The sequence below is a fragment of the Mercenaria mercenaria genome, chromosome 3 (genome assembly GCF_021730395.1).
Source record: "Mercenaria mercenaria strain notata chromosome 3, MADL_Memer_1, whole genome shotgun sequence".
NCBI lineage: Eukaryota > Metazoa > Mollusca > Bivalvia > Venerida > Veneridae > Mercenaria > Mercenaria mercenaria.
In genome coordinates, this window is record NC_069363.1 from 36,297,076 (window position 1) to 36,308,817 (window position 11,742).

General features: G+C 32.4%; 1 long non-coding RNA gene across 1 annotated transcript; it reads right to left on the minus strand.

Annotated features, from left to right (window-relative positions):
- Positions 1 to 1,239: 1,239 nt before the first annotated feature.
- On the minus strand, positions 1,240 to 11,351 carry LOC128555558 (uncharacterized). The gene is made up of 2 exons (XR_008370163.1): positions 3,740 to 11,351; positions 1,240 to 3,281 (listed from the first exon to the last, which is right to left on the minus strand). It is a non-coding gene; the product is annotated as an uncharacterized LOC128555558 (long non-coding RNA).
- Between the last annotated feature and the right edge of the window lie 391 nt (positions 11,352 to 11,742).

Genomic DNA, 11,742 nt, shown 5'->3' on the forward strand with positions numbered 1-11,742 from the left:
ACCAACCTCCCTATCAACTTTCATGATCCTTGGCCCAAGTGTTCTTGAGTTATCATCCAGGAACCGTTTTACTATTCAGGGTCACTGTGACCTTGACCTGTGACATACAGACCTCAAAATCAATAGGGGTCATCTGCTGATGATGACCAGCCTCCCCATCAACTTTCATGATCCTAGGCTTGAGCATTCTTGAGTTATCATCTGGAAACGGATTGGTCTACATTCCGACCGACCATCTGCAAAACAATATACCCCTCCTTCTTCGAAGGGGGGCATAAAAAACTTCCAAAGTTTTGCATATAGCCATATGGGGACAACTAGCCCTGCTCCCTAGCCGCCATGTGTTTAATAAGAAACAGAATTAATTGAAAGGACTTAGTCGAGGGTCACCAAAGGAACATTTCTGTGGAATTTTCCAACATCAGACGAAAATTTTTCGTGTTTTTTTTTCTCTTTGGTTGCCATGGCAACATTATTTCAGCAAGGATGAACTATATTTGAAGGAATCTGAAAGGGGGACTAACAAAGGAAATTGAGGATATCATCCAACAATCCTAAATGCTCACCAAGAGTATTTCTTGCTCAGCTGTGCTAAAATATATGGTGCATTGACTCGTAATGAAATATATACCTTTGGTAGAAATTTTACTTAATTGATCATACTAGTTCATGAAATTCTTCACCTTTTTAAAACACCAATGATATAATGAAAATAAAGCTGGGCAACTGCTGGTATGCAATGCACAATTACTAGTAGATCTATCATTTAAAAATTTACCAGTACAATGATTAGATCACATTCCCTCATTGGGCAATTGCCCGGAATGTTGCATGATCCTGAACTTGAAATTTAAGTCCTTGGAATGTTATTCACATTTCTTTTACAAGGCATTGGAATTATTATCTATACAGGGAAGAGTGCTGATAAAGATTACAGCTTATTAGGAATCACTCTAAAGTCTGAACACCTAAATAACCAGTGCGCAGAATCATAAAACCAAATTTGGAGACAGGTCTCAGAAATCAGCCTTGTAATTGGTCAATTTCAAACACTGGTCACCAAACTGGGTTATATAACCTTGAAGCCAGTACTGTTGACAAAAGGTACATTTGGACACCAATGGGATTGTACCCTCTTCTTCTAGGTTGAGTGGCCAACAACTAATCCACCAGACTGCTACTTCCTAACATGGACTAATTTTCACTGAAATTTGGATTAATACAAAAAAAAAAGACACATTGAGTTTATATTTGTTTTAATGTTGTTTTTTTAATACACAATGGAGACTGTGAACATTATGAATAATGTTGACAAGTAATTAACATAATATTGCACATTGCACTAACCCTAATCACAGTTTTACATGATCTATCTAGTATAAAATTATAAACATTCAAGATTTATGTAAAGAAATATGTGTTATATCATAATTTAATTATAGTAATTCCCCCAAGTAAGTAAAATAATTGCAACAATTGCTATGTTTATGATATGATTTCTTTGCTTCATTTCATTCATTTAAGAGTGTGTTTTGAAAAATGCCAGAATTATATAGTTCGACTACACCAATCAAAATTCTATTGATGTGTCAGCTTTTTTTTTCTTTCTCTCGGACTTACAGAACTAAAATTGATCTCAGCTCTGACAAAAATCAAATATATCATGAAAGAGCAATCACATGATTAGAAATGTACTTTTTATGAAAAAATTTACTCTATCTATAAATATACCATTCAGAGACAACTTCCTGTTTCTGCATGTAAATACATAATGCCCTTAGAACAGCTTGATATCACTCATGATTACTTGTATAAACCTTAAAGTTTGTATTTCACTAACATCTAAATCTGCCAATCAAAGTTGAGTTCCATTTCTACACAGAATTACAAAGTAATATCTTTCATGTAAAAACCAGGGATATAATTAGAATGTAAGCTAGTATTCATCAACACTTCCAGTCTGAATCTGAGACATCATGACCCAGGAAAACCTACTTTTTCCACCAGTGAACTTAATGAAAATCAATCTCCTAATACATTGTAATACAGTTATATCTCCAGTTTAAAGTATGGCTTTTAATTTCTGCATTTAGACAGTGTTATCAGCTTTTGTTTTTATAACATTGCATTATTCTAGTTCAGAAATAAACATAATTTATTGTTTATGCCATCTTTAACTGAAATAAAAAACAAGTTCATACTGATGTTTTCCCTTCCTACATGCAAAGCATGTAAAATCACCATCATGCAAACACAACAGAACACACTTACTCTGCCTTGGGTCTTTAAGACTAGAATGCTTAATGCTTATAATTGTTCTACGTACCCTATGTAAATACAAAATGTAACAAAAACTACATCTATACAGCTCATGATGGCCTAATTCTTTGCTAAATATAAGGTGTATGAATGGATAACTCATGGCTTATTAGATTTTTTATGCTTTTAAATATCAGACTGAAAATTTTCTTTCTAACCACTGTTAACTTGTCTATGAAATTCTCTTCCATTCTACATATTTCTAAATGATTAGCAGTTTAGTTTGTAGGTCTCATATTTTACAGTTAAGATAATTACTTAAAGCAGTTATCTATATCACAAAACAACACATAAGTGCAGGATTAAGTCCAGAAAATATACAAAGTCTGCAAATGGTAACTGGCTAGTTCTGTTAAAAAATTATGTCTTTTTTTTTCAGTGCAGTGTCATCAAAAATTGACCAAATTTAAGTACCGGTAACTTTGGATCTTAAAACTTTGAAATTTAGTCATTATTAAATTCCCAATTACCAAAAAATCTGCTTTAAAGTTAGATTTTGTTTTGTGTTTATAACATACATGTCGTATATCCCATGAACCTTCTCCCCTTAAAGCCCATTGTGCCTTTAAAACCCATTGTGCTTCTTAGTCAGAGGCCCTATAATGGATTGGTCTAAAAATACGTGTGGAGTAAAACATATGGACACACTTCCCCATAAAATTATGATGGATTTTCTCTGATGTGTAATGAAATCATCCAATAATGGCAGTACTGACGAGCCAAGACAGCAAGGACCATCATCCATCACCTTATTTAAAATAAATTAATTAATCATTTTAAGAAGAAAGCGCGTATGTAACACAATGTCCACATTGTAACATTTAGTACACATATAACTCGGGATACTGAATGTCAAACACAGTGGCAGGTTTATCTGCAGCTCGTCTCAATGTTCCCGGACTGTCTGAACCTTTTGATACCATAGACAAAATCTCATTCAACTTGTTGTGGAAATGGTTGGACTGCAAATAGAAAATGGATCAGTTTCAGATACAAAACTTCAGTGCATGTTGTAAATATTTGTTTTTTTTAACAGGACAAGATTTTGTAGCATAGCTATATTTATGGTTTCCATTCCCCAAAATAAACTTTATTTTTTTAAATCTTTTCTGAGGATAAAAACCTTTTATACCAAAATGAAGTAAATGTAAAATAAATGATTATAAGTCATACCTTTCAAGATTATAGGTTATCTGTTTTATATGGCAAAATCTATTCATTATTTGAATCAGGTAATTTATTAAAAATAAAACAACAAAATTTGTTAAGCAATAGTTTTCTCAATTCCAAAAATATGATACATTCTGATTCTTATGGTCAAAGACGATTACATAGCTGATCAAAATGTACACTGATCGATCTGATTTGCCTAACACCAAGTATTCTTCAATTTCAATGATCTGTAAGACAACAGCCATACCTTTGCTTCAGACCTGGCAACAATTTCCTCGAAAGGTGCTGTACGGAATGTCTTGATGATCTCATGACGTCTTCTCTCCTCCTCCTCTCTCTTCACTGAACTATCTTCAGCTACAAACAGACACATTTAGTTCACATTAACATAAATTTCTCACTCTTGCAAAAAGTCATTTGTTTTCGGTATCTTATAACAGAGTCATGTATCAAGATGTACATCATTATATATATACATAAAAAAATTCAGTTGATATACGCCGGTAATATACCAACAAGTAAAATACAAAGAATCAGCTAAATCTTCCTCTAGCTTACCTTCAGTGTGAAATAAATAACAAATGAAAGTACTTTCTAAATTAAAAAAAACAAAACGGACTTAAATTTGGAAACATGCTCCTTGAGTGGCAAATGATTCAAACTATGCATTTTGATTCCCAGTATAATTTTATGGCACATTATCACATGTCTGACATTGCAGGAGTGAAATAAAGACATCACATAAAATTGATAAAGCTTTGAAGTTGACGTCGTTTAAAGTATAGGAGACGTTGGTAAAAATGACTAGTTTATAATAGTTAAAGAAAGTAGAATATTTGATGTTTCTGCCGGAAAAGCTAACATGTGATAAAAAGAATATTACTTTTGTGACTTTCCATATCGAATTTATTAAACTCGTTGAACAAAATTGATAAAATGCTTGGAAGAGCCTCGCAATTCATTATTTTATTCAACTTGTTTAATAAATTCAATATGAAAAGATACTCGTGTAATATCGGCTATTTAACAAATAGCGCTATTCATAAGCACTTACTGCAAAAATTAAGCTGTTTTCCAATTAAGAAAAAATATTTATTTTGCAAAACCAGCAAAGGGAATTAAAATGCTGGATACCTATTAATTCAGTAGTAAAGAATTATTTACCCTAGTGCTACTATGTTTACTGCAAAATAATGCACCTACTTTATATAGGTGGAGAAATTTGGGAATTTCAAAACAGAAAAAAAATAAAATAGTTGGGAATTTTATTAGTTCCTTGGGATACTATTTTGTGGAAATCTATGAAATTTAGTCTTCCACGAAAAATGATAATTTTCAGAAAAGACAGATAAGCTAGATCCCACCAAACCCAGTAGCTTGGAAGTGATGCACAACTGTCAGAAAACAGCATCCTAAATTTTGAGTCATGTAAATAAAACAATAATTAAATCTGCAATTTTTAACTGCTGGCAATAATCATAAAATTGTTTTCATTTCTTGAAATGATTTAATTTTGTGAAGTAAAGAAAGTATGATTTTGTGGGTTTCATGTTTTAAAGATTAAATAAATTGATTATAATTTTGTGTATAAGTACAAAGACCTATGGAATCCATGAAAATTAGTCCACCATGACTAAACTGTACGATTTTACAGTACTGTTTTAGATTCTCATTTCGTATTCTTAAACATTAGCAAATATAGTTTTTCAAGATCTAGTGACCGAAAAATGGTTTAAACATAAACCGTGTGTCATTCTAACAGAGATATGAAGAAAACAAAGCTATTGCTTACAATATCAATTCAGGTTATATTAATAATAATATAATAATTTGTAATCTGATATTTTCAGAGTATACACCTGCTGATCAATTTTCTTCCATATAATTAGAACTATTATAATATATCAATGACTTAACAAAACTACGCACAAAATGCACCAAGTCATGTAATCTTGTATCAATTTTCATGTTTATTTAACAGCATATCTATTTCATTATGCACATTTATATTTACAATATAGGTATTATGTTTGTTTATGCAATATCATACTTCTATGGTATGATTTGTAACCTGTATATTTTAAACACATGTCTAAGGATCAAAAATGTGCAAAATACTATAGTAGTCGCAACTTGACCGCGATGGTTGACCTTTGTCTGATTATTCATATCGATTATTTCATTGTAGAAATAAGGGGCCTTAGGGCAGCTGTGTATATTTATATAGACTAAGTTTGTACACAGTGCAGTATCAAAGTATGTATATTTACATTTGATCAGTTAAAACTTTCCAATACACTAATTTATATTCACACAAATTCATATTTCCATTTTCGCGTGCAGCTTGTGTTTTACCTACACTCCTTTTCAATAATAAGTTGTGCCTCAATATGTATTATAATACAAAGGTCAACCATCGGGGTCAAGTTGCGTCCACTATATCAGGTACACCTAAAAATAAATAACAAGCGGGCCATAGTGGCCCTAAGTCGCTAACCTGACCTTGAATAAACATATGACACACTGAATCATGATTGGTAATATCTGTATTTAGCAAATACAAGAAACAGGTCAAGTGTTCTCATCTGAACAAATTTGAGTGAAGACTGTACAATGATTCTACATACCAAGTTTGATGGAGATCTAGATTTTTTCTATGTTTACTTCTGGTGGCACCTAAAAGAAGCTAAGTGCCCTCATTTGAACGAAATTGAGAGAGGACCTAACAATGATGCAACAAACCAAATTTGATCAGGCTCCATCAAGCTGTTCATGAGAAGTTGTTTAAATGATTTTTATGTTAACATATAGTGACCCCTTAAAAGCAAGTGCTCATATTTGAACAAAATTGAGAGAGGACCTTAAGATAATGCAACAGATTGAGTTTGATGACAGTCCATCAAGCGGTTCATGAAAAGAAGTGGTTTAAAGGTATTTCCATTTTTAGCTCTAGTGGCTCCAAATGGGATCAAGTGCCCTAATTTAAATAAATATGAAAGAGAACCTTACACTGATGCTACAAACCAAGTTTGATGAAGAACCATCAAGCAGTTCATGAAAGGAAATTCTATTTTTAGAACTAACACCCCTAAAAGGGACCAAGTGCCCTAATTTGAACAAATTTGACAGAGGACCTTACAGTGATGCTACAGACTAAGTTTGATGAAGATCAATTAAGTAGTTCATGCAAAGTCATTTAAAGGTTGTTCTATTTTAGCTCTTGAGGCCCCTAAAATGGGCCAAGTGACCCCATTTGTAAAAACGTGAGAGGAGGACCTTTCTAGGATGCTACAGACCAAGTTTAATGAAATCCTGACCAGTAGTTTCAGAGCAGTAGATGTTTCAGAAAAAAAGTTGACAATGGAAGCAGGATGCCAGACCATCCACTTATACTAATAACAAGAAGGCCCAGAAGGCCCTGTATTGCTCATCTGACCTAGTTCTTACCACATATAACCTAGAATCTAATTTGGCCTAGATTTCATAGAGAAAAACATTCTGACCATGTTTTATGTAAATCAGGTAGACCATTAACCAATGTTTTCAATAATTTGACTTAGTGACATAGTTTTTGACCTCAGATATCCTACTTTTGAACTTGACCTTGATTCCATACAGACAAACATTTTGACAAAGATTTATGAACAAAGATTAATGATGATCAAGTTGAACAAGAGCTGTCGGAGGACAGCAACGCTGGACTATTCAACAGCCTTGTCAATTGAATGAATACAAAAGTTGAAAAAGGGGCATAATTTTGTAAAATGCAAAAGAGAGGTATTGAACCTCTGTACTGCATGTCATATCATGACAGTGAACAAGTGTGTGAAGTTTCAATCCTTTCCAATTTGTGGATACTGAGATACCAGCTTACATACAAAAACTTAACAAAAACTGCTAAGTCAAAGGGGCATAATTTTGTAAAAAGCCAAGTAGAGTTATGGGACCTTCACAGTGCATGTTAGATCATGACAGTGAACAAGTGTGTGAAGTTTCAATCCATTCCAATTAGTGGATACTGAGATATCAGATTACATACAAAAATTTAACCAAAAACTGCTAAGTCGAAAAAGGGGCATAATTTTGAAAAAAAAGAGAGTAGAGTTATGGGACTTGCTTAGTGCATGTCAGATCATGATAGTGAACAAGTATGTGAAGTTTCAATCCATTCCCATTAGTAAGTACTGAGATACCAGCTTACATACAAAACCTTAACCAAAAATTTCTAAGTCGAAAAAGGGGCATAATTTTGTAAAAAAGCAAAATAGAGTTATGGAACCTGTGCAATGTAGATCAGTTCATCACAGTGAATAAGTGTGTGAAGTTTCAATCCATTCCCACAAGTGGTTACTGAGTTACCAGCTTACATACAAAACCTTAACCAAAAATTTCTAAGTCGAAAAAGGGGCATAATTTTGTAAAAAAGCAAAATAGAGTTATGGAACCTGTGCAATGTAAGTCAGTTTGTCACAGTGAATAAGTGTGTGAAGTTTCAATCCATTCCCACAAGTGGTTACTGAGATACCAGCTTACATACAAAACCTTAACCAAAATCGGGACGCGGACGCCGACGCATGGGCGAGTGCAATAGCTCACTATTCTATGAATAGTCGAGCTAAAAAGAGGTCTCAACAGTGTTAACAAAGTTTTTCTATGACTTGACGTAAAAATCCTAGTTTTTTCTCAGTTACCCAGTTACGAATTTTTCCTAAACTGTAAACATAAATACATTTCAACCAAGTCTCATGATGATCAGGTAGAAAATGTGGCCTTTTGATGTTACAACAACAATGTCTTTCTATAATTTGACCTAGTGACCTAGTTTTTGACTTGGATATTCCAGTTTTGAACTAGACCTAGATTTTATTGAGACAAAGATTCTGACAAAATTTTATGAAGATCAAGTAGAAAATGTACAGGTTTTTCTATAATTTGACCTGGTGACCCAGTTTTTGATTATTGTTTAAAGATATGCTTTGCTCATCTTTTGCTATTAGATACTGATTTAAAATAGAAAGTCTTCATCAAATATATTTAATCATAAATTGGCCTAGTATATAAAGTTACTTTGAAACATGCAGAGGTGCAATCAAAACAGACATTTTAGAAAAAACTTCCAGTTTTTTTGGTGACATTACATATGCATACTATGTTAACTTATACATATGTAGTATTTTAAAATCTTACATACAATACTGTTGAAATACTATGAGAAAGAAGTAAAATGAAGAAGAAAATAGAATGAGTCTTTGGTGTTTTTCATTTCTTCTTAATATATACAGTACCATTAGGCTATTTTTAGGTATTTATTGCTAACAGCAGTACCGGTAATACTGTTTGTGCAAGGGAGGTAATTAATGCTATAACAATATACATTTTGAAGAGAAATATTTACATAAGGAACAGCAACTGCTTAGATGAAAGAATAATGGCCTTACACTAAACCATGAAAAATACTAGGCATATTGTTGCCGTTTTTTAAAAGTGGAAAAAAAAAGGTGTTTTACAGGTTGAAGCTAAAATGAAAGAAAAACAACTTATGAAGTAGATAAAGTGAAAACAGAAGTAATCCTTCCTAAGATATGCAGAATAACCAGACTAAAATAAATGACAAACTTATGAGTTTGATGACTATGTCATCATTATGTACTGCTTTCACATTTGAAATTTCAAAAATGATATAAATAAACCCAAACCATCAGAATCTACCAATATGTATTTATTGTGGGTGGAAGGTGGTGCCAAGTAATGTAAAGTTATCCTCGATTATTTAGGACGGACAGAGTTCTTCAACTTCTCACAGCCATGATCAGAAGCTTCTGAGCTTATATCTAATGTTTCTGCAATATATGAAATATAAAATTGCGAGAAATGAAAGTGATGTTAGCTCTAAAAAGTGTTGAGCCCAATCAAAGTCAAACATACATTTAGCATTCTCATGGTTAACTTCACTGCTGAAATATTTATTCCCAAACTTTTGAATCTGTAAGTACAGCATGTACAATGTATGCAATGTATGCTACGCTCAACTTACATACCTACCCTGTAATTTTTAATCTAATATCATTTAAGATTGTATCTTCTTCACATTACTTTATCTCAAAGTCAAGAGGTATGTCCCCCAAAAATCTTGCCAGCATTCAGTGTCCCCATGAAATATTTCATGTACCTTAACACAAGGACAGTAACTACCTATTAACAGCTCTTATCAGCTTACTTGTTTTGTGTGAAAGTATATTAGTTTCATAATGCAACAGAGGTCAGTTAAGGTTTAGCAGTATATCACAAAACAACAGATTTTTTAGTAAATGAACAGCATCTTGACACACAACAATACATGTCTTACTGTTCTGTCCCACAGAGTTGGATACTTAAAATATTCTAAACGAGTTGTCCCCCTTTAAATAAGAATGCCATTTGTAAAGAAATAAATGTAAACAATTGTAAAAAACAATGTTTTACCTAGTTATGTAAAATTTAAACACTCGCACGATGTTGCAAATGCATCAAAACGAAGACATCTAACAGCTTTTAAAAAATGGTGAGTTTTTAAAGGCGCTGAACTGTCCAGAAGTGTGGCCCCTTCATGCAGTCCCTTTCCGGAATTCAATACATATATGAGTAAATTGACAATGGTTTTGTAGAATAATATAAATGTTTTATATGCTGTTAAATTTTCATTTAAAACAATGCTTTCTTTCTATGATGTGATGACATTTGAACTTTTCTCTCCGAAACATGGACCTATACCTTAACCTAGCCAGTGTTCCTAGATTCCATGCCAGTACTAACTTGTCCAACATTTACCTTGCCCCAGGAGAAGAAAGACATGACAAATCTGACACTGCCCAGAAGCGTTATTTCTACTGATAGATTTCATTGACTGGCTTTTTCCTCAAAAATACCTACAGTACATCCTTGAAAAATCAATGTATTTCCAAATTACCAAAAGAGGAAATATAAAATTCCAGACAAGATCTACAGATGAAAACATCAGTTTGCTACATGGACTTTATTCCCCCTTAGTTCAGAAAAAAAAAATCAATAAAACATTAAAGAATGAAAAGACTAAAGTCTTGTAAACTAGAATGTTAATTTATAAAAACAGCACTGATTTTACAAGGCTTATTCATATTATTGATATCATATAAAATGCAAATTTCAGTTTCTAAACAAGCAGGTAGTTTGGATTAAAACCCATTTCTTAATCTGACCCCTTTTGGAAAACCATCTCATCACATGACCTACATCAGAACAATTGCATATTTTACTTTATGGTCAAATAGATAAGATTGTAAACTATAATTATCAGGATATAGTTTGTGAACACTGACATGTAATTTTGTGTTAAAATCAATGAAAGTCTAGTTTCCTTTCTTGTTTATTACAGCTGGAATTCAAATAATTAAAGTTCTTTACCAGTTATAAGCATTTTGTTGTTAATTAAACTTAATTTTGTAAATTGATAAAAGTTCATTGCACTTTTAAACAAAAAATTATGAACAGCTATTCAAATATAATGAATAGTAAATATTGGCTTTAAAAGTTAAAGAAGCAAGATCTTTGAAATGTTTACAATATCATGTTACAATATCAAAAATAGCCATATCTACCACTGACAAACTAACATTTGAAATATAAGCAAGATTTATTGTTAAGGTCACACATTACTTTTTAATAATCCTATTACCTGACATCAAAATAGTGCTCTGTCCACAGCTGTATTAGATAAAAAAATAGTTACATAAGACAGAACATGATGTTTCACCTATCTTTTATATGAGACAGATCAAAATGTGTCACCTATCTTTTTCAAACTATGTGTGATCATCCGGGATTTTGACTTTAAAAAGAAAGTGAACAATTGAGAACAATGGCAAGTTACAACCTTGATCAAATTAATTCAAATGTACACATGGATCAATTAAGTTCACATGTACAGACTAACAGAGAAATGGAGATGGAAACAATTATTTTAAAGACAGAATGTCGGATACACACGGGCGGACAGTTGAAATCATTTTGCGAGGACCATGATGTAGTTGTTTGTGAGGACTGTGCCCATTATGACCACAGGTATATCTTTTATTTCATTACAATTTAAATATTGTTTCCTACACCTGAAACAATGTTAAAACAGATAAACCAAAAATAATCAATGTTTTCAATGATACATCATATTTATTTTGTTGGTACCTAATTTATTGGTTTTGGGTAATAAAGGTTATTTTGTGGAACATGAATTTGTAG